Source organism: Ostrea edulis, chromosome 5, assembly GCF_947568905.1.
Source record: "Ostrea edulis chromosome 5, xbOstEdul1.1, whole genome shotgun sequence".
Taxonomy (NCBI): domain Eukaryota; kingdom Metazoa; phylum Mollusca; class Bivalvia; order Ostreida; family Ostreidae; genus Ostrea; species Ostrea edulis.
This window is the reverse complement of record NC_079168.1, coordinates 32,745,639-32,770,419: the sequence shown is the minus strand read 5'-3', so window position 1 is coordinate 32,770,419 and position 24,781 is coordinate 32,745,639. Positions and strand designations below refer to the sequence as shown.

The 24,781-nt window shown below is 35.3% G+C and overlaps 1 long non-coding RNA gene across 1 annotated transcript; it reads left to right on the top strand.

The window, feature by feature from the left end:
• The first annotated feature begins 16,527 nt into the window (after positions 1 to 16,527).
• LOC130054856 (uncharacterized) lies at positions 16,528 to 19,425 on the top strand. The gene is made up of 2 exons (XR_008803191.1): positions 16,528 to 16,868; positions 18,321 to 19,425. It is a non-coding gene; the product is annotated as an uncharacterized LOC130054856 (long non-coding RNA).
• Positions 19,426 to 24,781: the final 5,356 nt, after the last annotated feature.

The following is a 24,781-nucleotide window of genomic DNA, read 5'->3' as shown; positions in this document are numbered from 1 at the left end:
CCTTAGTTTGGTAAAGTCGTACCTAAACAGCGTACGCTTACATGGAAAACGATAGTTGAGGATGTCTGTCGGTAATTAGTCATGATTACAACATTAACCATTGATTCCGTTTCCCAGCTCTAACCACGCGAAGGTTCCCCATTCACCCATTCATGTTATTTTGAATAAAAATTTAAACTCCGAAAGTAAAGAAATTAAATAAAGTAATTTAATAAATTAAAGAAAGTAAAGTAAATAATGTAACCCCAAAAGTGTGCTTTTACAATATTTTGTCATTTTGATTAAGAAAGAAAAGGGAAATATGATAGTACAGTCGTTAATCGTCTTGAAGATAGAATGATAATATTAAAATTTGTCGTTCTTCTTCGATGAATTACATATAAATTACATGTACATATGATTACTTTAAATCACACTTCGTATGCATTAGTAGCCTACACTGCATCAAAATAATAATTAAATTATAAAATTATTCAATTAATTCAGTAACGAATATGCTTCAACAACCGAAGTTTAAAAAGAAGCACACTATTTATAGGGTATATATATCAAAGTGGATTGATATATTGCAAAAAAGTGTCTGAACTACACATGTATAATTATAAATAATATGTAGGGTGATACAATAAAATGCACAAATAAATGCACCATATATGCAATTGCGATTTATTTAAGTTACCGTAGATATCTAGAACTCAGTCTAATTCAATATTGTCTATAATGCTAAAACGCGGACTTTCGGTAGATCAAAAGACCGGCGACCGTGTTCGGGTTTCGGCATTTATAAAACGTACTAGATTTACCGCTTTTTGGTATCCGAAAACTCTGGTTCATTATCTTCTTTACAGGATTCCCAGAAAAAAGTTATATGATTTTTGTTTAATAGGTCACAAACAGTTATCATAATAAGTTTGATGTCATTCTATCAATTATTAAGAGAGAAAACTCGAAAAAATCGCTATCCGGGACTCTCGGCTTTCGGCATTCAGGTTTCGGCCGTACTGCATTTACCGCTTACCCTCAGGTGTTTGAAATCGATTTGTAATTTTGAACCCGATGTAATTATTCACGGTAGCTAGTCTCTACCCAGAGTTATCGTTTCTTGCACTCACATTTTGGACTGTAGGACACAGACTACCAATTATTTTGCTATACATTCCTTTATAACATAAAAATTAATATAAAAATTCCACCGCCTCAACTTACCAGAAATTTGGTACAGACTTAGAGCAGTTCAAGTCCAAAAATATTTGTGAATCTCAGGAAAATCCACCGCACACAAGTCCTGTTATGACACCGCAAGTAACCCCTACCCTGCATATTTCCCTTTCCCTTTGAGAAGCAGGTAAACAATGGCCTATTTACACCCTTCCTACTACACACTTAAGAGCAGAATTTCCCATTATTATATTTTTTAAAAATTCAGACCCTCTTCTTTCCATCCATGTCCTATAATAACACAAATCCACCCCACATACATCCCCAAGAATTTTAAAGAAAAAACCTCCATTTATAAACAGGCACTATACTTGCGTGGTCAATGAAATAGGGGTAAAATTAGTAGTCTGTAACCTAATAAAGACATAAACCTTGTTTGATTGATTTTCATGAAACTCGGCACAGAAACTCCTGCAGTCATACTAAACATCCCTATAAAGTTTCATTGGATTGGTACTCTCAACAGCAGAGTTATGGCCCTTTGAAGTGATGAGTTGGATTCTCCTAAAACAGAGGATGGAATAAGCATCAGACACACAATACACCATTTTGAAATGCTCACATATGACATATGCTGCAATATATTTCTTACCAATTATTTTTATATATTGTATACATATCCCCTTTACTTAATTAGGATAACATCTTTGATCAATAATGTAGATATATATATTCTTAAGATATTTTTGAAAAGTTAACCCCAAATATGGTAAAGTTTCTTTAAAAATGTCTAAAATAAAATATTTAACGATGGAAATTTACATAAGAAAAAATATTTAGAAATTCTGCATTATATTAGCTGTAAAAAACAACAGTAAAAGTCAATGAAAATAGATTACATGTAATCCCTTAGCTGTAAGCAGATAAGCAAACAGGACCACATCAGCCATTATCAGGATGTGACACTTACTGGTCATGCTGGGTTATGCCTGGTCACATTAAAACTGTCATAGATATGTGCAAGATGCCATTCTAAGATTACCAAACATTAAGTATAAATATAGGTGAGCTAAGAGAATTCAAGGTATCAATGTCTGAATCTGCCAAAAGAAGTACTACTACTCTACTCACCAACATGTTTAAGAAAAACATGGCTCCTTGGAACAAGTTTGACAGAGACCTGCAGAAGATGAATGATTTCTTACCTAAAGTCCTTGAGGCCACTGATCTGTGCTATACTGGAGACTGTTCAATGTGTGCAACATATTCCCTTGTTTGTGAGGGAGAAGTTGTTTCCAAATGGTGGAACTTTTAACTTAAAAGTCGTAATCTTGCTGTATATAAGAACAAAGAGGAACTTCAGACTACTGCAATGAAATAGGGGTAAAATTAGTAGTCAGTAACCTGTACAAAGGCATCTTCGCTAGCCAAGGGTTTTATAGGGAGCGGAGTGGACCGAAAACCCTTGTCTAGCAAAGATGATACAAAGGTGAAAACGCAAAAAAAAACCAAAAAAAAAAAAAAAACCTGCCCGAAAAAATTCATGGGATAAAATAAGTTTTACTGAGGAAAAAACGCTATTAAAAACCGAAGAACAGACAATCAGTGGCGAATTTAAGGGGGGAGGGGGGAGTCGGTGCCTCCCCCTAAAATTTTCAAATTTAAGGTAAATCGTGGTATCTTGTTTAGAAAAATGTACTAAACGATAAAAGAAGCAATAATTTCTTCCACTCCCGGAGAAATAAATGACAAAATCTGTTGATTTCTTGAATTACTTGATTGGAAAAACTTAATTCTTTCGAAAAACCCTAAAATTTGCGTAATTTTATTAATTCCACCTTATAAAAAAGGATAGAAAATATTACAGATGACTAAAATAGGAGACATATTTCAAGTCCTATAAAATCTTTAAAATCCAGATCTATAAGACCCACTGGGGTCTCATAGCGGCCTCCAGACCCCCTGCCTCATAAAGTGGCGTCCCCCGTAACCGCAATTCATGGATCCGCCCCTGAAAATATAGGGACTGTAAATGTACAGCGTAGTGCCATAAAATGAGTCAACTTTCATGTTTTGTGCTAAATTGAAAAATATCCTTTGTTTGAACAATCATTCTGAGTTCTTTTACCAACTAAATTGCAGAAATATGACCAAAGAAACTTTAACATTAAGTTTTAGCATTCCATTTCTTTATATAACCTTTTGAAAACCTTGAGTGTGGTGTTCTTACATTCATATAATATGTGTACAGTTGTTACTAGTAAGTGGGTAAGACACTGAAACCACAATCTGTAGATATTTACAAGTGTTGTTAATGGTGTAAAGGTTACTATAATAATAATAATAATGTGCGGCATTTATATAGCGCATTATATAATTTGTAATTACTCTAAGCGCTTTAAAAATGTAAAATGTAAAACATGATAAGATTAATCAGAGCATAAAATATAACATCCAAATAAAATAAAACAATTTAAACATTACGAGTTCATGCGACAAACCAGCCTTTACTTTAAAAAAGAATATATTACAAAATATGGTTATAAGATTTTCTAAAAAGATGTTTTGAGGTTTGTCTTAAAACTTTTGACAGTGCCACACGAACGGATGTCTATCGGTAAACTGTTCCATAGTGTGGCAGCTGTTACATCAAACCTTCGATCTTCATAGGTCTTTGTACGAACGCGGGTTTTTTCTAGCAATCGTGAATTGCATGAACGCAGAGATCGTTTTGGTTCGTACACAGTGATGAGGTCGATGATATAGGCCGGTGCCAATCCGTTTAGTGCCTTGTATGTGTGTAGTAAAATCTTGTATTCAACACGGGAATCAACTGGAAGCCAGTGCAAGGACACAAGCAGCAGTGATATATGGTCATGCTTTCTGACCCGGGCAACAAGTCGAGCTGCTGAGTTTTGGATTGTCTGTAGCCTGCTCAGATCTGTTTGGGGTAGCCCTTTAAATAGTGCATTTCCATAGTCTAAGCGTGATAACACAAGAGAACATACAAGTGTCTTGCAGGCGTCATCATTGATGAAAGAACGAATCCGTGCAATATTTCGTAGATGATAATAACAAGAACAAGAGATGGAACTAATATGATTTTTAAAAGAAAGTACACTGTCGAAGAAAACACCAAGGTTTCGAACACAGTCCGAGTTGGAAACAGTGGTATTTCCAAAAGACAGTTGAAAAGATGGTGAAACGTTTGAATGTTTCGAAGTAAACACTATAAATTCAGTTTTTTCTTCGTTTAATTTCAGCAGGTTGACGTTCATCCAAGATTTTATATCTGCTAAGCATTCCTGTAGCCGCGATGAGATAGCATTCCATGTATCTGTAGGTCTAAAAACTAAGTATGCCTGGGTATCGTCAGCATAGCAATGATACATGATATGATGTCTGCGGCAGATTTCACCAATCGGTTTTGCAAACATTGCATAAAGTCTTGGTCCCAGAACTGACCCTTGGGGCACTCCATATGGAAGCAGAAAGTCCTTAGACTTTGCAGTTCCTACAACCACTTTCTGACTACGACCAATTAAGTAAGATTTGATCCATGTAAGTGCTGCACCAGTAATACCAAATGATACCTCCAGTCGCTTAATGAGAATTTGATGGTCTATAACATCAAAAGCTGCTGAAAGATCTAGCATCACCAAGGCAACACAAGAACCTTTATGCAATGCTGTCACAATATCGTGGTGTACCCTTAGAAGAGCTGTTTCTGTTGAGTGACAAGGACGATATGCAGACTGGGCCACGTCATTTAGGTTGTTTGAATCTATATGGTGCCCTATGCGAGCTGATACCACTCTTTCCAAAATTTTGGAAAGAAATGAGAGGTTTGAGACAGGTCTGTAGTTCCGTAACGAGTCTGGCTCCAATCCTGCTTTCTTTAATAACGGACGTACATTGGCTTCTTTGAAGGAAGATGGAAATATACATTCATTCAAAGATTTGTTCACTATTTCTGCAAAAATAGGTAGCACAGATTCTAAAATGGGTTTCAGAAGTGTTGTAGGGATTGGATCAATTTCACATGATTTTAATGAAGCCGATGAGATGATCATGCGAACTTCAGATTCTGTTACTAAACTGAAATTGCATAGCCGTTCTGCATCAAATTGAACATCAGCATAGAATGGATCTATAGTATTCATGCTGTTGTTATTGCACAAGTTTACCCTGATGGTTTGGATATTATCCGAGAAAAAAATCTCCAAATTTATTTGCGAGGGTTCCGGAACAATGATGTACAGGCAAAGCTCTGTAATTGAATAATTGAAGATTGAAGATAATTGAATCTTGATAAGTTTATAAAAAGGATTTAGAAAAGTGGTGGTTTTCAATTAATTATATAGTAAAATAAATAAAAGATGACTCATTTATGGGACTATGCTGTATGTAACATGATGACGAGGAGCCCATTGTGAAAATATTCCATTTGACCGATGTATCATTGTATGTGATGGTTTTACTATTTAATTCAGTATATACTTGTATATGCATACTCGAGATTCTAATTTCGTTTTCAATGTTTTCAGCATATTTATATAAGAGACATATACAATGTTTGCATGTCTCAGTTTAGAAGTAACCAGCGGCTAATAAGAAAATTCGTTCATTCACCATTGGAAATAAGCACGTGAGCTTTCATGGGTTACCCTTAGGTGTAAATAAATGCCACGATACTGTGATAACCACTATGTGTTTATTTAGGTCAAATTTCTAGTGTGATTTAAATTGCATAATATTTTAAGATCATACTAGAAATGGATATATGTATTTATATTTGTACCATTGCTGTGGTGTTTTCCTTCTATAAAACACCGGTGTACAATAACTGGAGATGCATCAGTGGACGGAACCATAATTTTCAAATTTTCAAAACTGCTGCGTGAAGAAATTATTGAACACCACCTGACAATTTCAGCATATTCCATATATGTATTGTATGTGTGACACCTCATGTATTCACTGTGTGTGTGGCACCTCATGTATTCACTGTGTGTGTGGCACCTCATGTATGTACTGTGTGTGTGAAAACTGAAACTGTTTTTATTTGATTTAACGCCTAATTTTACACAAAGTATTCAATGGCGTTGTACATGCATAATATAAAAAGCTTTAAAAGAATAAACAATACATCATATACATGCAAACACACTCTACATATACTAAACTAAAAACATGTACATTAAAACTGTCTAAACAAATGTGTTTTCAATTTGGCTTTAAAAGTGTGTAAAGATTTGGACTGTCTTATTTCAGCCGGTAAACTGTTCCACAGTCTCAGACCAATGGTTCCGAAACTTCTATCACTGAAAGTTTTACGCCTGTTAAAAGGAACAATGTAGCAACTCTCAGAAGATTGAGCGGAGCGCAACTTTTTATTTGGTACCTGTTTCGTTAAAAGTTCTGTTCAATACAATGGCGCTTCGCCCACATGACACTTATACATAAAGGTCAATAATTTAAATGATATTATAGAATTCTAGAATGTTGTACCTCATTATTTACAGTGTGTGTTATCTCATTATTTACAGTGTGTGGTACCTCATTATGTACTGTATGTGGTACCTCATTATGTACTGTATGTGGTACCTCATTATGTACTGTGTGTGGGGTACCTCATTATGTACTGTGTGTGGTACCTCATGCATGTACTGTGTGTGTGGTACATCATGTTTTCACTGTGTGTGGTACCTCATGCATGTACAGTGTGTGTGTGGTACCTCATGTATGTACTGTGTGTGGTACCTCATGTATGTACTGTGTGTGGTAACTCATGTATGTACTGTGTGTGTAGGGTAGCTCATGTATGCACCGTGTGTGGTAACTCATGCATGTACTGTGTGTGTGATACCTCATGTATGTACTGTGTGTGGTAACTCATGCATGTACTGTGTGTGTGATACCTCATGTATGTACTGCGTGTGTGTTACCTCATGTATGAACTGTGTGTGGCACCTCATGTATGTAGTGTGTGTGTGGTACCTCATGTATATACTGTGTGTGGCACTTCATGTATGTACTGTGTGTGTGTAGTACCTCATGTATGTAGTGTGTGTGTGGTACGTCATGTATGTACTGTGTGTGGCACCTCATGTATGTACTGTGTGTGGTACCTCATGTAAGTACTGTGTGTAAATGTATAATGTCACATGACTGTATGTACACGATATTCGCGTATTCGTTCCCATATCACACAACTTTCATTATTTTTGTATTACATGAAAAATAGGAAATTTGAAATTGCCTCATTATTCCCTCTCCCAACTCGGCAACAATTATACCTTGCCACTGTGTATGTGGTAATTTAGGATTTTAGGGCAGATGAAGAAATTTCATTTAATATAAAAATGTCAAAATTTCCATTCTTGGGAAAACTTGTGAAAGGAACATCCACCAAAATGTAAAAGGAGGAAAACATTTACATCGCAATTATTTATAAAAGGAATGCATCTCTGAATTTCCAGATCTACAGTACACCATACCAAATAAGAATAAGTTGTCAAGAGAAACAAATGTAAAATACATTTCCCTTGGACTGATATTCCTTGTGGTAAGGAGAGTTATATTGCATGGTAGATTTGTGATAATTTTGTTATTGACTTGACAGGTAAATCAGCACGACAAGATCGCCCGGTCAGTAAAGTTGTCCTCGTCTATTTCTTGGGAGGTTGTACTCACTCTGAAATAACGGCCCTCCGATTCCTCGGTAAACTCAAAGGTAAGAAATAGTTTTAACATTTGTAAAGCTCACATTAATGAAAAAGACAGATTTCTTTCGGATTAAAACTGTTATAAATTGATATGAGATCTGAATCCTGAATTATTTGTAATTACTGTGGTATTGATTGGTTCGTTTGACACGTACATTTGTATTTTGTCTTGAATACAGTCTACTTTAAATAAATCAATATTCAGGGAACGACCTGAAGTATTCATTATATCCAAAGTTTATTGTAACCGATGTTGAACTATATATATAATATATTATCCAGGGGTTTATTTATACTTTAATATAACAGATAGTTCAATGTAAGTAACTTCAATATAAGTGTAGACTTTGTTTTGTAACTACAGATGTCATTCTAAAATATGGATGAGATTTTTGTACAATGAAACATTCAAACTGTGTATTTTGTTGAGGTACAGTAAGACATGTTTATAACGAATTCACGTTTATTGCGGAGTAATACTTATTCCCTATGATAAGAAAATAACGAAAAATTCATTGGATATAACGAGGTTATAATGAACTGTTTTTGGCTGGCCCTGAAGGTTTGCTACAACCATGTTTTACTGTATTTGAAACGACCCGTTTCTTCCTCAGGACAAATGAAATAAAATGACTAATACACACAAATAACACTAGCACTAAAACCACACTAAATCTACAAAATTACTTACTCTGCAAATTACATATTTATTATGCCCGCCTTCAAAGAACAGGGGCATATTGGTTTGCACCTGTCGGTCGGTCGATCGGTAGGTCGGTCGGTCGGTATACCACATGTTGTCCGCTCAATATCTTGAGAACCATTCACTTGATCGTAAAGATATTTCATATGTTGGTTGGTTATGAAAAGAAGAGGTCCCCTATTGTTTCTCAGGTCAAAAGGTTAAAGGTCAAGGGTCAATCTAATCTGGACATAGGAACATACTGTCCACTCAATATCTTGAGAACCCTTTGCTTGACAGACATCAGACTTGGTACAGTGGTACATCGTAAGAAGTAAATGACCCATATTGATTTTGAGGTCACATGGTCAAAGGTCAAACTGGACATAGGAATAAATTAACCTCTCAATGTCTCAAGAATCCTTAGCTTGACAGACATCAAACTTGGTACAGTGGTACATCTTCAGGAGAAGATTACCACTATTGAATTTGAAGTCACATGGTCAAAGGTTAATGGTCAAACTGGACATAGGAATATACTGTCTGTTCAATATCTTGAGAACCCTGTGCTTGACAGACATCAAACTTGGTACAATGGTACATCATCAGGAGATGACACCTATTGATTTTGAGGTCACATAGTCAAAGGTCAAGGGTCAAACTCACATAGGAATATACTGTCCGCTCAATATCTTGAGAACCCTTTCCTTGACAGACATCAAACTTGGTACACTGGTACATCTTCAGGAGAAGATGACCCCTATTGATTTTCAGATCACATGGTCAAAGGTCAAGGGTGAAACTGGATATTGGAATATACTGTCTGCTCAATATCTTGAGAATCCTTTGCTTGACAGACATCATACTTGGTACACTGGTACATCTTCAGGAGTTGACGGCCCCTATTGATTTTTAGGTCACATGGTCAATCCACTCTTGACATAAGAAGATATTGTCTGCTCAATATTTTGAATTGATGATACTACTCTCAATTAAATGATGTGTGTGTGTGTAACCCTTTTCAATTTTGCACCATGGGGGGCATATGTATTTTACAAACATCTCTTGTTGTTTTTGGCTTGTTAATCACTGTTTTCTAGGGAGAGAATTAGGACACATCCTTTTTGTCTAATGGACTGACCTACAATCATGTACATTTGTGTATATATGTAGTTATATACCCATTCCCACCCTTCTGTCATAATTAAGTTTTCAATTCATTATCTCTGCGACAGATGCACATATTCAACTGAAATTTTGTATATAGATACATCATAAGAATATCAAGGTCATGTATTTGTTTGGTTTACTGGTTGAATGATTTTTGACAGTTATGCTCCTTGAATCAAGAAAATTTCAAACAATTCAAAGTCTCCATTTAATTATCACTTTGGCCATACATGAACATTTTGAAATAATATTTGGTATATAATTATAAATTACATCCTGAAAATATCTAGGTCAAGTTTATATTTTGTTCTAGTCAAATAAGTTTTGGAAAAGTTGAGCCACTTGAACTTTGAATTTTTTTTAACAATTCAGTTTCCATTCATTATCTCCGTCATACAGGGAAATTTTGAATTGAAATCTGGGATATAAATACAACATGGTCAAAAATGTATATGGGGCAGTTGGATAATTTTTAGCAGAGTTATGGCCTTTAGACGGGGTATTCATGTCGCTCTGATACATCTAGTTTACATAAGGGGTAAATGAAAAGTTTCTTTGTATTGTGAGAGTCAGACAGGTTAGCCAGCTTAGCTGATAGAGCACCTGACCAGAGATTCAAGGTACCCGGATTGGAATCCCGGTCTGGTCCGTCGCATTTTCTCTCTTCTTGTCACAGTTAATCACTCAGTGATTTATCTACAGTTACTGAACCATTGTGACTGGTAGTGACTCAGTGATTTATCTACAGTTACTGAACCATTGTGACTGTAGTTACTCAGTGATTTATGTACTGTTACTGAACCATTGTGACTGGTAGTGACTCAGTGATTTATCTACAGTTACTGAACCATTGTGACTGGTAGTGACTCAGTGATTTATCTACAGTTACTGAACCATTGTGACTGTAGTTACTCAGTGATTTATCTACAGTTACTGAACCATTGTGACTGGTAGTTATTCAGTGATTTAACTCCAGTTAAGTGACTTCACAATTCATTTGAACAGGGAAATTAATATATTGGTACTGACTGAAAAGTTGGACTCACGATTGCAAAATAAATTCCAGAAAGAGAGTACAAGAGAGAGAGAGAGAGAGAGAGAGAGAGAGAGAGAGAGAGAGAGAGAGAGAGAGAGAATCGCACAAGCCCTTTTAAGGAGAGGGGTGCATTCATACTCTGCTTTGAAAAGTGTTTAACACTATCCAATAAAAATATTGGAAAATAGTATATATATTTATCTGTAGTTACCATTAATAGTATGCTATTGGGGTGTACAATTTTATCCTCAATCTGTTTTCTATGAAGGCTTTTATTCATATAGTTAGGGATCAAAACCCTTAACATTTCCAAAAATGGCACCCATTATGGGAAATCCAAAGGATTCATACATCCCTCTGAATACTCCTGGCTCTGTGCCTGCATATGTTATGTACTTGTTATTTTCTAGAATGTGGCCCTATGATGCAATCAATTGAAATATGAAAGTAATGACTTATAAATCATCATTATAAGTTTAACATCAATTGTAAGTTGTTTTAATTGTTTTTCTTCAAGTGTGAGATGCAGGTTTATGTTTATCAAACTGTTTTTTAGTTTGATTGTAAAACTTTCAAAAATGCTGTGCAAGGTGAAGATAACGAACAGTGATCAATCTCATAACTCCTATAAGCAATACAGAATAGATAGTTGGGCAAACACGGACCTCCTGGACATACCAGAGGTGGGATCAGATGCCTAGGAGGAGTAATCATCCCCTGTTGACCGGTCACAACCGCCGTGAGCCCTATATCCTGATCAGGTAAACGGAGTTATCCGCAGTCAAAATCAGTGTGCCAGGAACGGCTTAACAATCCGTATGAAACACGTCAGACAGTATTTGACCCAATGATAGGTTGTATTGACGCACGGGATCGTTATAACGACCATAGAATTTGCGAAATGCTGACTTCAATCGAGACTGTTGAAACCCCTGTACCATCAAATTGTTTGTCAGTAGCTTGCCTCGATTTAAAAACTGACTATACGCAGAACAAGCTCTTGCATATCGAATCAGTTGAGATATATGAACACCATATGCAGGTGATAATGGAATATTGCTACATAAATATGGGAAGTTGATGGAGAAGCTGAAATCATCCCGTTTGTCATACAGTTGAGTTATAAGTTTGCCGTTAATGTCTACTTTCAATAAAATATCTAAGTATGAAGCAGAAATGGACGACTCTGTGGTGTCCTTTATTTCGAGCTCACAGGGATATATCAAATCGACATATGAATGAAAGTTATTATTGTTAATAGACAAAACGTCATCGATATATCGAAATGTCGAATTGAAGGCCACATCGAGAGATTTTTTCTCTCAGCAGCACAATAAAACACAATAATAAAGTAATGAATATTTTAAAAAACAGATTTTTTATATTAGAAAATGTTACTTGTTTTTTGTGCATAGGAAGATGTAAAGAACCTATAAACTTATGGTGTAGTACATACAAGTTGGTTCTATTTAACTTGGCCCTGCCCTAGAGTCAGAACCCCTACCCCAGAGATCATGAAATTTACAATTTTAGTAGAAGCCTCGAATTCCTGCCCTACATAACTATGCAGTTTTTCTTGCACGTGTGCAGTTGTAGAGAGGACTTGCAAATTGGTCAATTTATGGTAGTTTTGTCCCCAAGTGGCCGGGGGTGCAGGAGTCCTGAAACTTGCAGTTTATGCCACTCCATCCCTAAGGTGCTTCATATACAAAATTTCAAAAGAATTGGAAGGTTTATCCGGTAGCTATCAAGAAGTTCAAAATGCAATGGATGATGGTGGATGCAGAACAATAGCAATAGGTCACCTGAATGACTGAGGGGGGCCTAATTCCTTACATTCAAATGAACTTCCGAGATAAAACATATCTCATTAGAATAAAGTAAGAAAATTTTGTCTATAATTTTATTTCCGTTTTATATATCAAATGAGTAAATACAGTATGATCAATTGAAAGAAGAAAAAATATGCATGTTATTGTCTTTCTGTCTTTTGACTTCAAACCAAAATTCAGAAGGAGACCTTCAACTTTCATTTCAGCAATCACTCGGTGAAAGTTTCATGCAATAAATTCAAATATTTTCACCCGTCCCCCTGCCTCACCGACAAAGAATCTGTGCGTGTTCTCCTGGAATTTAATACATTGTGGCTCCCTCACGTCATTCAGAATTCTTAACTTTTTACCGGTCTGTGAGAGTATGTGTATATTGTTGCTGCTGTTACCATTCAAATATATATTCCCAATCCTGTCCACTGTTAATCCGTATGGATGTTGTAATTCTGTATCACTGTATGTGAACAAGACATTTCCTTCTCTGTCCTGTTTCCAGACTTTGTGTTTGGAGTAACTCGAATAAATGATATTTTCTTCCATATCTACTGCTACATCGTACAATCCTTTTACATCGCTTGAACTCCTACATTTTCGAAAACCCGCACTTAATACTTCTAGAACATTTATAGAACCTAATGCAATAGTGTTGCCTGACTGTGTTATTCCACGGCACTCAATATCAACTTCAACAGTTTTTGTTGTGTTGAATGTATCAATACTAATAACCAAAACTTTTTCTTTTTTTTTTGGAAGTGTTACATAAATATCATTTTCTTCGTTGACACAAATATCCCAAGGAGAACCTCGCAGAGGCATCTTTCTCAGAATCTCCCCATCTGTTCTACAGTGAACGAGTTTCTTGTTTATATTATCAGCCAGTACTAATTCCCCATTCTGGAGATAAACCCCTCCTGTAAAACTAGCACCATCAATCGTAAATTCAGAAATCACGTTGATTTCAGCATTTTCTATATCAATTTCATCTAGCATTACAGGGCTTTTTTGTTCATTTGTGGTAATTTCTGCAAGCAAAGGTAACTTCATCAATTTCTTAACGTCATCTTGTATCTTGGCTTGAATTCCAAATCTGAGCTGAGACATTTCCATTTCTCTCAAAGTTTGAAATATTCGTTCCATTTTGGTATAAGACAATGCGACAATTGTTTTTAGTGACCCATCAGTCAATAAATTTTTCCCGAATATTTCTTTCCAATGGCGAAGATAACATTGCCTCTGTTCGAAATTGTTGATTGATTTTTGAAGCTTTGCTTTAGCATCTTTGGTTGCTTTTCCTACTTCGTTTAAATGTTGTTCTTCCAGCTTTGTTACAGTTTCAATAATGGCTGCTTTCGCTCCCGAAATTTCTTCCCCTAACTTGTCGGCTACATCTTCGATTTCTTGGATGTTGGCTCTCTCTTCAGTAATAACCTTTTCTAACATGACTTCAAGTCGATCGACATCATCTCGCAAGCGTTTTACTTTCCCAGGTTTTATTACTTTATCGGTCGCTTCCTCTATCGAACAAATGCTTTTACATTTACCGTGTTCTGTTGTAACACAGAGGACACAACATGGTGCGAGATGACTTTCACAAAACATTTCAATTTTTCGCCCCTCATGATCCTCGCACATGTCCAGTAATGGGGTAGAAGTAGAAGGAATAGCCCCTTCAGTGAGAGGAACTATTTCATGATTTCTAGAAGGTTTGAATTTTTTGTGCCACTGAAGACACTCCTCGCACAAGGCCTCGGAGCAGTCTCTGCACCAACCACTAGCAGGTTTGTCGTCTCCATCAATGTCACAAGGCTCGCATTGATTTGCAACAGAGCTCATAAATCGGTTTTCTGGAAATCTGCCTGCCCATTCTTCTGGAGTGAACTGGCCAACATTACCAGGCGCGGAGACGAACGTTCGACACAGCGGACATGAAAATCCGAGCGGTAGACTGCAGTCCGCACACGACGACTTGATGTGTGACAGTAGACACGGATGACAGAAAGTGTGTGTGCACGGTAAATACCTTGGTGATTTGTAATGTTCCAAATAAATAGAACAGACTGTCAAATCACAATGGATGTTTGAAGTGACAAAACATTTCAATTTTTCGCCCCTCGTGATCCTCGCACATGTCTAGTGAGGAGGTAGAAGTAGAAGGAATAGCGCCTTCAGTGAAAGGAACTATTTCATGATTTCTAGAACGTTTGAATTTTTTGTGCCACTGAAGACACTCCTCGCACAAAGCCTCGGAGCAGTCTCTGCACCAACCACTAGCAGGTTTGTCGTCTCCATCAATGTTACAAGGCTCGCATTTATTTGTAACGGAACTCATAAATCGGTTTTCTGGAAATCTGTCAGCCCATTCTTCTGGAGTGAACTGGCCAACATTACCAGGCGCGAAGACGAACGTTCTACACAGTGGACATGGAAATCCGAGCGGTAGACTGCAGTGCGCACACGACGACTTGATGTGTGACAGTAGACACGGATGACAGAAAGTGTGTGTGCACAGTAAATACCTTGGTGATTTGTAACGTTCCAAACAAATAGAACATACCGTCATATCAGAATGGGTGTTTGAAGTGACAGTGGCCATAACGTCCTAAATCATGCTTTAGCACGAAATCAAAACGAAAGTTGAACTGTTTGAAATCAATTTGTAATTTTGAGTCCGATATAATTATTCACTGTAGCTAGCTACCCAGAGTTATCGTTCCTTACACTCACATTTTGGGCTGTACAAAGGCATCTTCACTAGCCAAGGGTTTTATGGGGAGCGTAGTGGACAAAAAACCTTTATCTAGTGAAGATACAACAAAGATGAAAACACAACTTAAAAAATGATACATGGGATAAAATCAGTTTTAATGGATACAAAAACCGCCATTCCAAGCTGAAGAAAAAATACATGGGATAAAATAGGTTTTGCTGGGGAAAGAAAACCCATTCAAAGAACAGACAATATAGGACTGATGTACAGAGTGGTGCCATAAATGTGTCAACTTTCATGTTCGCTAAATTGAAAAATATTCTTTGTTTAAGCAATCATTCTGAGTTCTTTTACTAACAATTACAGAAATATGACCAAAGAAACTTTAACATCAACTTTTAGCATTTCATTTCTTTATATAATCCTTTGTATATAAGAGTTAAACGAAAACCTTGAGTGTGGTGTTCTTACATTCATATGATATGTGTACAGTTGTTTTGTGGGTAAGACACTAAAACCACAAACTGTAGATGTTAATGGTGTAAAACTTAGTATAATGGAATATTGATAAGTTTATAAAAAAGGATTTAGAAAAGTGGTTGTTTTCAATGAATTACATTGTATATAGTAAAATATGGCACGACACTGTACATGTATATAAGATGATGACGAGAAATCAGTTGGGAAAATATTTCATGTGACCAATGTATCACTGTTCGTTATCTTCACCTTGCATTGTTTACTATTTATTTCAGTATATACTTATATATGCATCCACGAGATTCTAATTTCGTTTTCAATGTTTTAGGCATATTGTATTAGAGACCTATACAATGATTGCATGTCTTTGTTCCGAAGTAACCAACAACCAAAAAGAAAATTCGTTCATTTCCCATTGGAAATAAGCACGTGAGCTTTCATGGGATATCCTCATGTATGTACTGTGTGTGGTACCTCATATATATGTACTGTGTGTGTTGCACCTCATGTATGTACTGTGTGTAAATGTATGTCACATGACTGTATGTATGCGATATTCGCGTGTTCGCTCCAATATCACAACTTTCATTATTTTTGTATAACATGAAAAATAGGAAATTTGAAATTTACTGATTATTCTATCTTCCAGGTTCAAACTTGGCAACAGTTATACCTTGGTACTGTGTATCTTGTAATTTTGGATTTTAAGGTAGATGAAGAAATTTCATCTAATATAAAAATGTCAATATTTCCATTCTTGGGAAAATTCTTGAAAGGAGAAAAACATTTACATCGCAATTCTTTATAAAAGGAATGTATTTCTGAATTACCAGGTCTACAGTAAACCATACTAAATAAAAATAAGCACAGTTGTCAAGAGAAACAAATGTAAAATACATTTCCTTAGGACTAGTATTCCTTGTGGCATGGTAGATTTGTGATAATTTTGTTATTGACTTGACAGGTAAATCAGCACGACAAGATCGCCCGGTCAGTAAAGTTGTCCTCGTCTATTTCTTGGGAGGTTGTACTCACTCTGAAATAGCGGCCCTCCGATTCCTCGGTAAACTCCAAGGTGAGAAATAGTTTTAACATTTGTAAAGCTCACATTTATGAAAAAGACAGATTTCTTTCAGATTAAACCTGGCATTTTTGTTAGTAAACTGTAATAAATTGATATGAGATCTAAATCCTGATTACTTTGTAATTACTGTGGTATTGATTGGTTTGTTTGACACGTACATTTGCATTTTGTCTTGCATACAGTCTACTCTAGATAAATTAAAATTCAGGGAACAACTTGAAGTGTTCATTATATTGAAAGTTTAATATAAACGATGTTAAACTATATAAATAATGTTATTTGGGATTTATTTATACTTCAATATAACTGTAAGTTCAATATAGTTGGCTTCATTATAAGTAGAGTAGACTGTGTTTTGTTACTACAGATGAAATTCTATTCTAAGACATGGATGAGATTTCTGTTCATTGAAACATTAGTTAAGGTACAGTAAAACACGTTTATAACGAATTAACGTTTATTGCGGAGTAATACCTATTCCCTTATGGTAAGAAAATAACGAAAAATTCACTGGATATAACGAAGTTTGGTTATAATGAACTGTTTTTGGCTGGCCCTGAAGGTTTGCTATAACCGTGTTTTACTGTATTTGAAATGACCCATCTCTTGCTCAGGACAAATGAAATAACTTACAATAATAATAATATAACATACATTGTGTTTTCTTTAAATTCATCAGATGGCTAAAGACACTCAAATAACACTAGCACTAAAACTACACTAAATCTACAAAATTATTTACCCTGCAAATACCATGTTCTGCCTTGCTAATCAATGTTTTCTAGGGAGCGAATTAGGACACATCCCTTTCGTTTGATGATCTGATCCACAATCAATACATATTATATAATATACTTTAGTGTGTATATATAGTTACCCATTTCCATCCTGTCGTTATGCCCCTTGTGTCAAGAAAATTTCAAACAATTCAAAGTCTCTGCTTATCACTTTGGTCATACATGAATATTTTGAAATGAAATTTGGTATATAGATTACATCCTGAAAATATCCAGGTCAAGTTTGTATTTTGTTCTAGTGGATTAAAATTGGAAAAGTTGGACCCCTTGGACTTTTGAAAAGTTTTTAACAATTCAGTTTCCATTCATTATCTCCATCATACAGGGACATTTTGAATTGAAATCTGGGATATAAATACATCATTGTCAAGTACGTATATGGGGGCAGTTGGATGACTGTTGACAGAGTTATGGCCCTTAGACATGTCCTTATTCATGTCGCTCAGATACATCTAGTTTGCATAAGGGGTAAATGAAAAGTTTCTTTGTATTGTGAGAGTCAGACAGGTTAGCTAGCTCAGTTTGTAGAGCACCTGACCAGAGATTTAAAGAGCCTGGATTTGAATCCCGGTCTGGTCCGTTGCATTTTCTCCCTTCGTGTCACAGTTAACTACAGTTCTAAAATACCGATTTTCTCTGTTGACAGGTTACGTCTTCATCATATCCACCACAGCAATCATCAACAGCGCCACCATGCTGGAGTCTGAGAGACCACCCATATAATTCATCGTCATATAGATTATCGTTTTATAGTTAATCATTTTTGTCATATAATTTATCATCGTCATTTAGACTGTTATTTTTGTCAGTAACTGTATTTAAAGGAAGTGAACATGAAAAAAATATTTGTTGCATAATAAATTTAAAAGACCTCCTGAAACTGAATAGTGTGACCTCAATCTAATTTGCTTGTTCCTATTACGAGATTTGATCAATTAAAAACTCTAAGTTAAAGGTTTATGGAGGTCATCCATTATTTCCCAGTATGCATCTGTGCTCTGACGTAGATGAGACACATTGCTGTTGTTGACTGGGTCACTATTATACAGCAGAAATTTATGGATTCACATTAGAATTGATGGATAAGGTTTTGGAGCAAAAAGAATTGAAATCAAATCTAATTACAATGTATTAAAAAAAAAGAAGAAGAAAACACTCCCACAAAATATCTCCAGCTACTCCAACTTCTGAACTTACTCAGAAGCACTAGTACTGTTATATTTCAAGATTCCAAATCAATTAATTTTATTAGATTTTAAAATATTTGGAGATAATTAAGGTGACTGTGTCATAAAAGTACTGCAATATAGGCATATAAATTATATATTTTATAATAATTGATGTACGTGGACCACAGATAATTTCGGAGATGCAATTTACAGTTATATTATTTATTTACACTAATAAAAATTACTTATTCAGAATCTGTATCAAAGTCTGAGGTTTTAAGAAATCCTTTATAATTGCAGTGCTCTTTAGGAAATGCTCCCTTAATTTATGTCACAACAAATGAGAGTAAATTAAAACTACTCTGATTTCCCCTAGAGGCTGATCGCGTCTGACCTATTTGATAAACTGTCTGTAGGCCATAAATCTTGATAGCATGCCTGCAACAGAATTGTTACTGTATTCTATCACGTGTGTGTGTGTGTGTGTGTGTGTGTGTGTGTGTGTGTAATTGGAAATATTTACACACAAATGCCATGTTATGTTTAGATTTTAATACATGTGAATACAGAAGGTATATTTCATTTTCGTGTTTTTCTTACTTGTTTAACAAGTTGTTATCAAAGTCATCTGAGACCCTTCCTCTCTGGATACATAAATCCATGGATAAATGTAAGCTGTATCAATTATAACAGGAATTGGACACACCATGTCAAAATATGGGTTTAGAGAACCGCACTTTATGTGTATATCCATGTAATCTGACACAAAATGTTCAAACTCATGACAACAAAGACACCCCTTGAATGTACATAATTCCTCTCTCATTAAAATCAATTGCTGGTAATGAAAAATTATTCTGAGAAACCATTTCTTCTTCTGTAACATCAGGTTCAAACTGATATCCCATATTTAATTCACTTTCTGCTAATGACATTTTAACGTTGATGCTTACAATGTGCCAAAAATGCACAATGTGTCCTACTGACATCAGCATCAGTGTTGCCCTCTAGTGGATGCTAAGAGATAACCCAGCAGGGAGGTAATAATTTTTTCAATATGGCAGCTCCCAAGGATTGAAAAAATTAATTAATCTTTATGAAATATCTCCCTACTAAAGAAAGCTACATCTTAATGATTTTCAGAATTCATTATAATGACAAATTTAAACCCTTTGTCACATTTTCATGTTCACTTCCTTTACACTGTATAGATTGTAATTGACTTCGTTTGAGTTGAAGCGCTGAGCAATATCAATAATTACACTGAACCATTGTGACTGGTAGTCACTCACTCGATCATCTGCAGTTAAGTGACTTCACAATTCATTTGGATGGGGAGTTTAATATATTGGTACTGTGAGACTGAAAAATTAGACTCCATTGGAAAAAATTTCAGAAAGAGAGTGCAAGAGAGAGAGAGAGAGAGAATAGTACAAACCCTTTTAAGCAGAGGGGTGCATTTGCACACTGCATTAAAAATTGTTTAATGCTATCCAATAAAAATTATTGGAAAATTAATTATTTTTATTTATCTTTAGTAGTTATGTTATTGGGGTATTTATTTTTACCCACAATCTGTTTCTATCAAAGCTCTTATTTCATATAGTTAGGAATAAAATCCTTTATCGCAATTCACCTTTGAATTAGAACGCTTTACCCGATATAGTATTGCGTTGTGTGACGACACAATTGAATGAGACGATTGAACAGTTTGAATGACATGTTTTCATTGGCCGTTTACAGCCCGCCCACTTTCTCGAGCGAATTCAGGTGGACGGACTAGAAAATTATTAACTGGAAAACTGTAGCTCTCTGAAAAAAATATTATGACGGAACAGAGAGCTACAGATCCACCTTTTATAAAAATCTTCGATTTACGGTTCACAAAAAGCTGCGCACGGTTGAGGCCTAATATTGGTGTATTCTTTTGTTGCTGTCTCGTAAATTCAATATTTAAAAAATCTTCATATTTTCCTACTATACTTGTGTCCAAACATATATTCATTAAAGACACACACGACCCGAAAACTCACAGCTTCAAATGATTTCGTTTGTTGACGTAGCCATGTTAGGTAACCGGTCAATTCGAACTCTGTTGCTATTGGTATCTATTCATAAAATTGGTTGTAAGTTATGTATTCGCTTTCATTTATTATCAACACGAATAATTAAAACATATAGTTTTTGTAAAGGTAAAATAAGCTCTTGATTAACGAAAATGCTACATAAGCCCTTTAGATGGAGACCGGCCGGCGCGGCCGCCCAGACTAATGAAAGCCGCATTGCCGTGAGTTTAGCTATTTGAATAATTATCATTTAATGGAACTGGGATGATATATTATTTAAAATATTTGTGGGGTATTAGTACACATCTAGACGCTTTTGTGCTAGTATGGAAATGAACCGGGATTCGAATTGACTGGCTACCTAACATGGTTACGTCAACGAAATCAAAAGCTGTGAGTTTTTTGGGTCGTATGGGGCTTTAATAAATATTTGAAGGTATGTTTGGACACAAGTATAGTAGGAAAATATGTTAGGATTTTTTTTATATTAAATTTATAAGACAACAACACAAGAATACAACTTCTTCTCTTTCTTCCTTTGAAGTTTGTTTCCATCTGGCCGTCGTGTTTTCAAATGCTGACTACTCCCGTATAAGGGAATTTGGGCGGACTTATACATATGGACCAATGAGAGTTTCTGTTGCATTTCGCAATTGTATTACAAACAGATTCAATTGTGTCGTCACATAACGCAATACTATATCGGACAAAGCGTTCTAATTCAAAGGTGATAACATTTCCAAAAATGACAACCATTATGGGAAATCCATATACTCCTGGCTGTGTGCCTGCATGTGCACTTCTTATTTTGTTCTAGAATGTGGCCCTATGATGCAATTAATTGAAATATGAAAGTAAGGGCTCATAAATTATCATTATAAGCTTACCATCTATTGAAGATGTAGTAATTTGTTTGTTAATAGAGTAATTTGTTTTTCTTCAAGTATGAAATGTAGGTCTCTGTCAATCAGGCTGTTTTTTTTGGTTTAATTTAATTTGTGAATTTTTTTTAAAATTCTGTGCAAGCAGCACAACACAGTAATAAAGTAATGAATATTTCAACAAATTGTTTTCTTGATCAGTAAATGTTACTGCTATGGTTGGTTGATCAGTACATGTTACTGCTATGGTTAGTTGATCAGTACATGTTACTGCTATGGTTGGTTGATCAGTACATGTTACTGCTATGGTTGGTTGATCAGTACGTGTTACTGCTATGGTTGGTTGATCAGTACATGTTACTGCTATGGTTGGTTCTTTGTACAGAGGAAGACAGGGATGGGGTCAATTACATTAAAAATGTAATTAGATATTTTAAATTATATTGATGATTTTGTCAATTACTTTTAATTACATTGATTTTAACCAATGTAATTAATTACTCTAAATTACTTTGAAGAATATAATTAAATACATTTCAGTTACTGAAGTTTATTTCAACATGTCTTTGAAGACTTGACCGTCAAGCCTGCTATGATTTTGAGGGATTCTGCTTAAAGGAAAGTCTTTGAAATGGCCTACATTTTTCATAACGATATGCGAGTTATTTTCCCCTGATTACAGAGGGCGCGCAGTAAATTGCGGTCCTCAGTTGACGGTGTCATATAAGGAATAAATAGAAGATTTACAATTTTTGATTGCAATCAATTGCCAGTTAAGACATTTTTCTAAGATGAAGTATAATGACTTAAAAATGGTATAATTGAACCAATTATTTTACTAATTACATTTATATGTGTCCCTTGTGAGGTTTTCTAGCAAGCAATGTATGGTCATGATGTAATAAAGTATGTAAATATTACCTAGTCCTCGATTTCTTTAGATCAGAATCATGATGTCCTTAGTATATCAGCAATTCTTCATTATTAATTTTTATCAATATTTTCGACAACCAATACAGACACTCACAACCCCCCCCCCCAACGCATACATGTACATTATCAATTTATCGTTTCACACTGAACAACACTACTTGTTGCTAAATGTACACTAGGTGCCAATAAATAACGCATGTTAATTATCTTGAATTGGTATCTCTAGTGTAATATTTTAGTTAAAATATTTTTTTTCGCGTGTGTCTTTTGAAAATTAGATATTGTGTACATCAACTTGTACCTCTTCTTGCACTTCAATTGCTCAAATGAGCACAAAAACAATCATCAGGCTTGTAGCAACAATGGGTCTGCCTCCTGTTATCGTTACATTATATTTACGTACAGATATAAATCTATAGTCGGATAGACCCCCCCCCTCTTTAAAAAAAACCCAGCATTGTCGTGAATGGTAGTGGAAATGTAAAATTTAACCAATGAATGGAACTGAAAGATCAACCCTTGCCGCCTTCCTTCTTGAACTTTGGATTATCATCATTATTATTATTTATTTATTTTTATTTATTTATTTTTTTAAATTTACTTGTCAAGAAATTTTAGGCATTATTGATAAAGTCAACTTCTCTCTCTCTCTCTCTCAAATACATCTATAACACCCCCTCCTCCAATAATTTGACGAAGTGCATACTTTAAAAGGTTTTCTCCATGAAATCAAAGAAATTAAACCTTGTTTTTGTCATAGATATACTACAACCTGTTAAAACTTGGTATACTATAGAATTTGGTAACGTAAGCTTTACTATACGCTTAGGACCGCAATCGTAAGCGCGCCCTCAACTTCCGGTGTAAGGGGAGTAACTGCAAAAATGTAGGCCATTTCCATATGCATTTTCTGGGACATCAAATTCATTCAGTACATTTTAAGTCATGTTTAATTCTAAATTATCTGAATGAAGTGAACTCTGGCTTGGGTACTTTTTCTACTTGTGTCTTTGTACTTGGGTATGCACACCTGAACACAATTAGCCCTTCACCTATAGCCCTCTGGGCACTGTGGCCATGCTGCATCAAGTAAATAGACATCTAATTATTGCATAAACACCCCATGACAAACAGTAAACGTTTAACACCATTATTATCAGACACTTTCATTCCATCATTATCAGACTTTTAAGTTTGAATAAAAAATGTAAATGAAAATACTTGACTCTTTTGGAATGTATTTATTCAATTACTTGTAATTAAAAGCAAAGTCATTTACAAATACATCCAATTACTTTATAAAAATGTATTTTAAAAATACAGCTAATTACAATTACATTTTTCAATTACCCCATCCCTGGAGGGAGATGTAAAGGATTTCTAGACTTGTGATGTAGTACATACTAGTTGGTTCTATATAACTTGGCCCTGCCCCGGAGTCAGAACCTCTACCCCAGAGATTATGAAATTTACAATTTTAGTAGAAGCCTCGAATTCCTGCCCTGCATGACTATGCAGTTTGTCTTACACCTGTGCAGTTGTAGAGAACTCAGACGATTTGTGAATATTGGTCAATTTGTGGCAGTTTTCGCCTTGATCCTAAGGGCCCCGAGGGTGTAGGACCGGAAAATTTAAAGTTTAAGCCACCCCATACCAAAGGTGCTTCATATACAAAATTTCAAAAGAATTGAAAGGGTAGCTATCACGAAGAAGTTCAAATTGTTTAAATCTTAACGCACAATTGATGACGGACGAAGAATAATAGCAATAGGTCACCTGGGTGACTCCTGGAGGGGGGCAGCTAAATTCCTTATATTCACTTGTACTTCCGCGATAAACTTCTATCATCTCAATAGAATGAAAGTAAGAACATTCTGTGTATAGTTTTATTTCCGTTTTATACTCCATATATAGGATCATTTAGGAAACTACAATGAATACATACAGATGATCAATTGAAAAAAGAAAAAATATGCATGTTTTTGTGTCTTTCGAATTCACACCAAAATTCAGAAGGAGACCTTCAACTTTCATTTCAGCAATCACTCGATGACAATT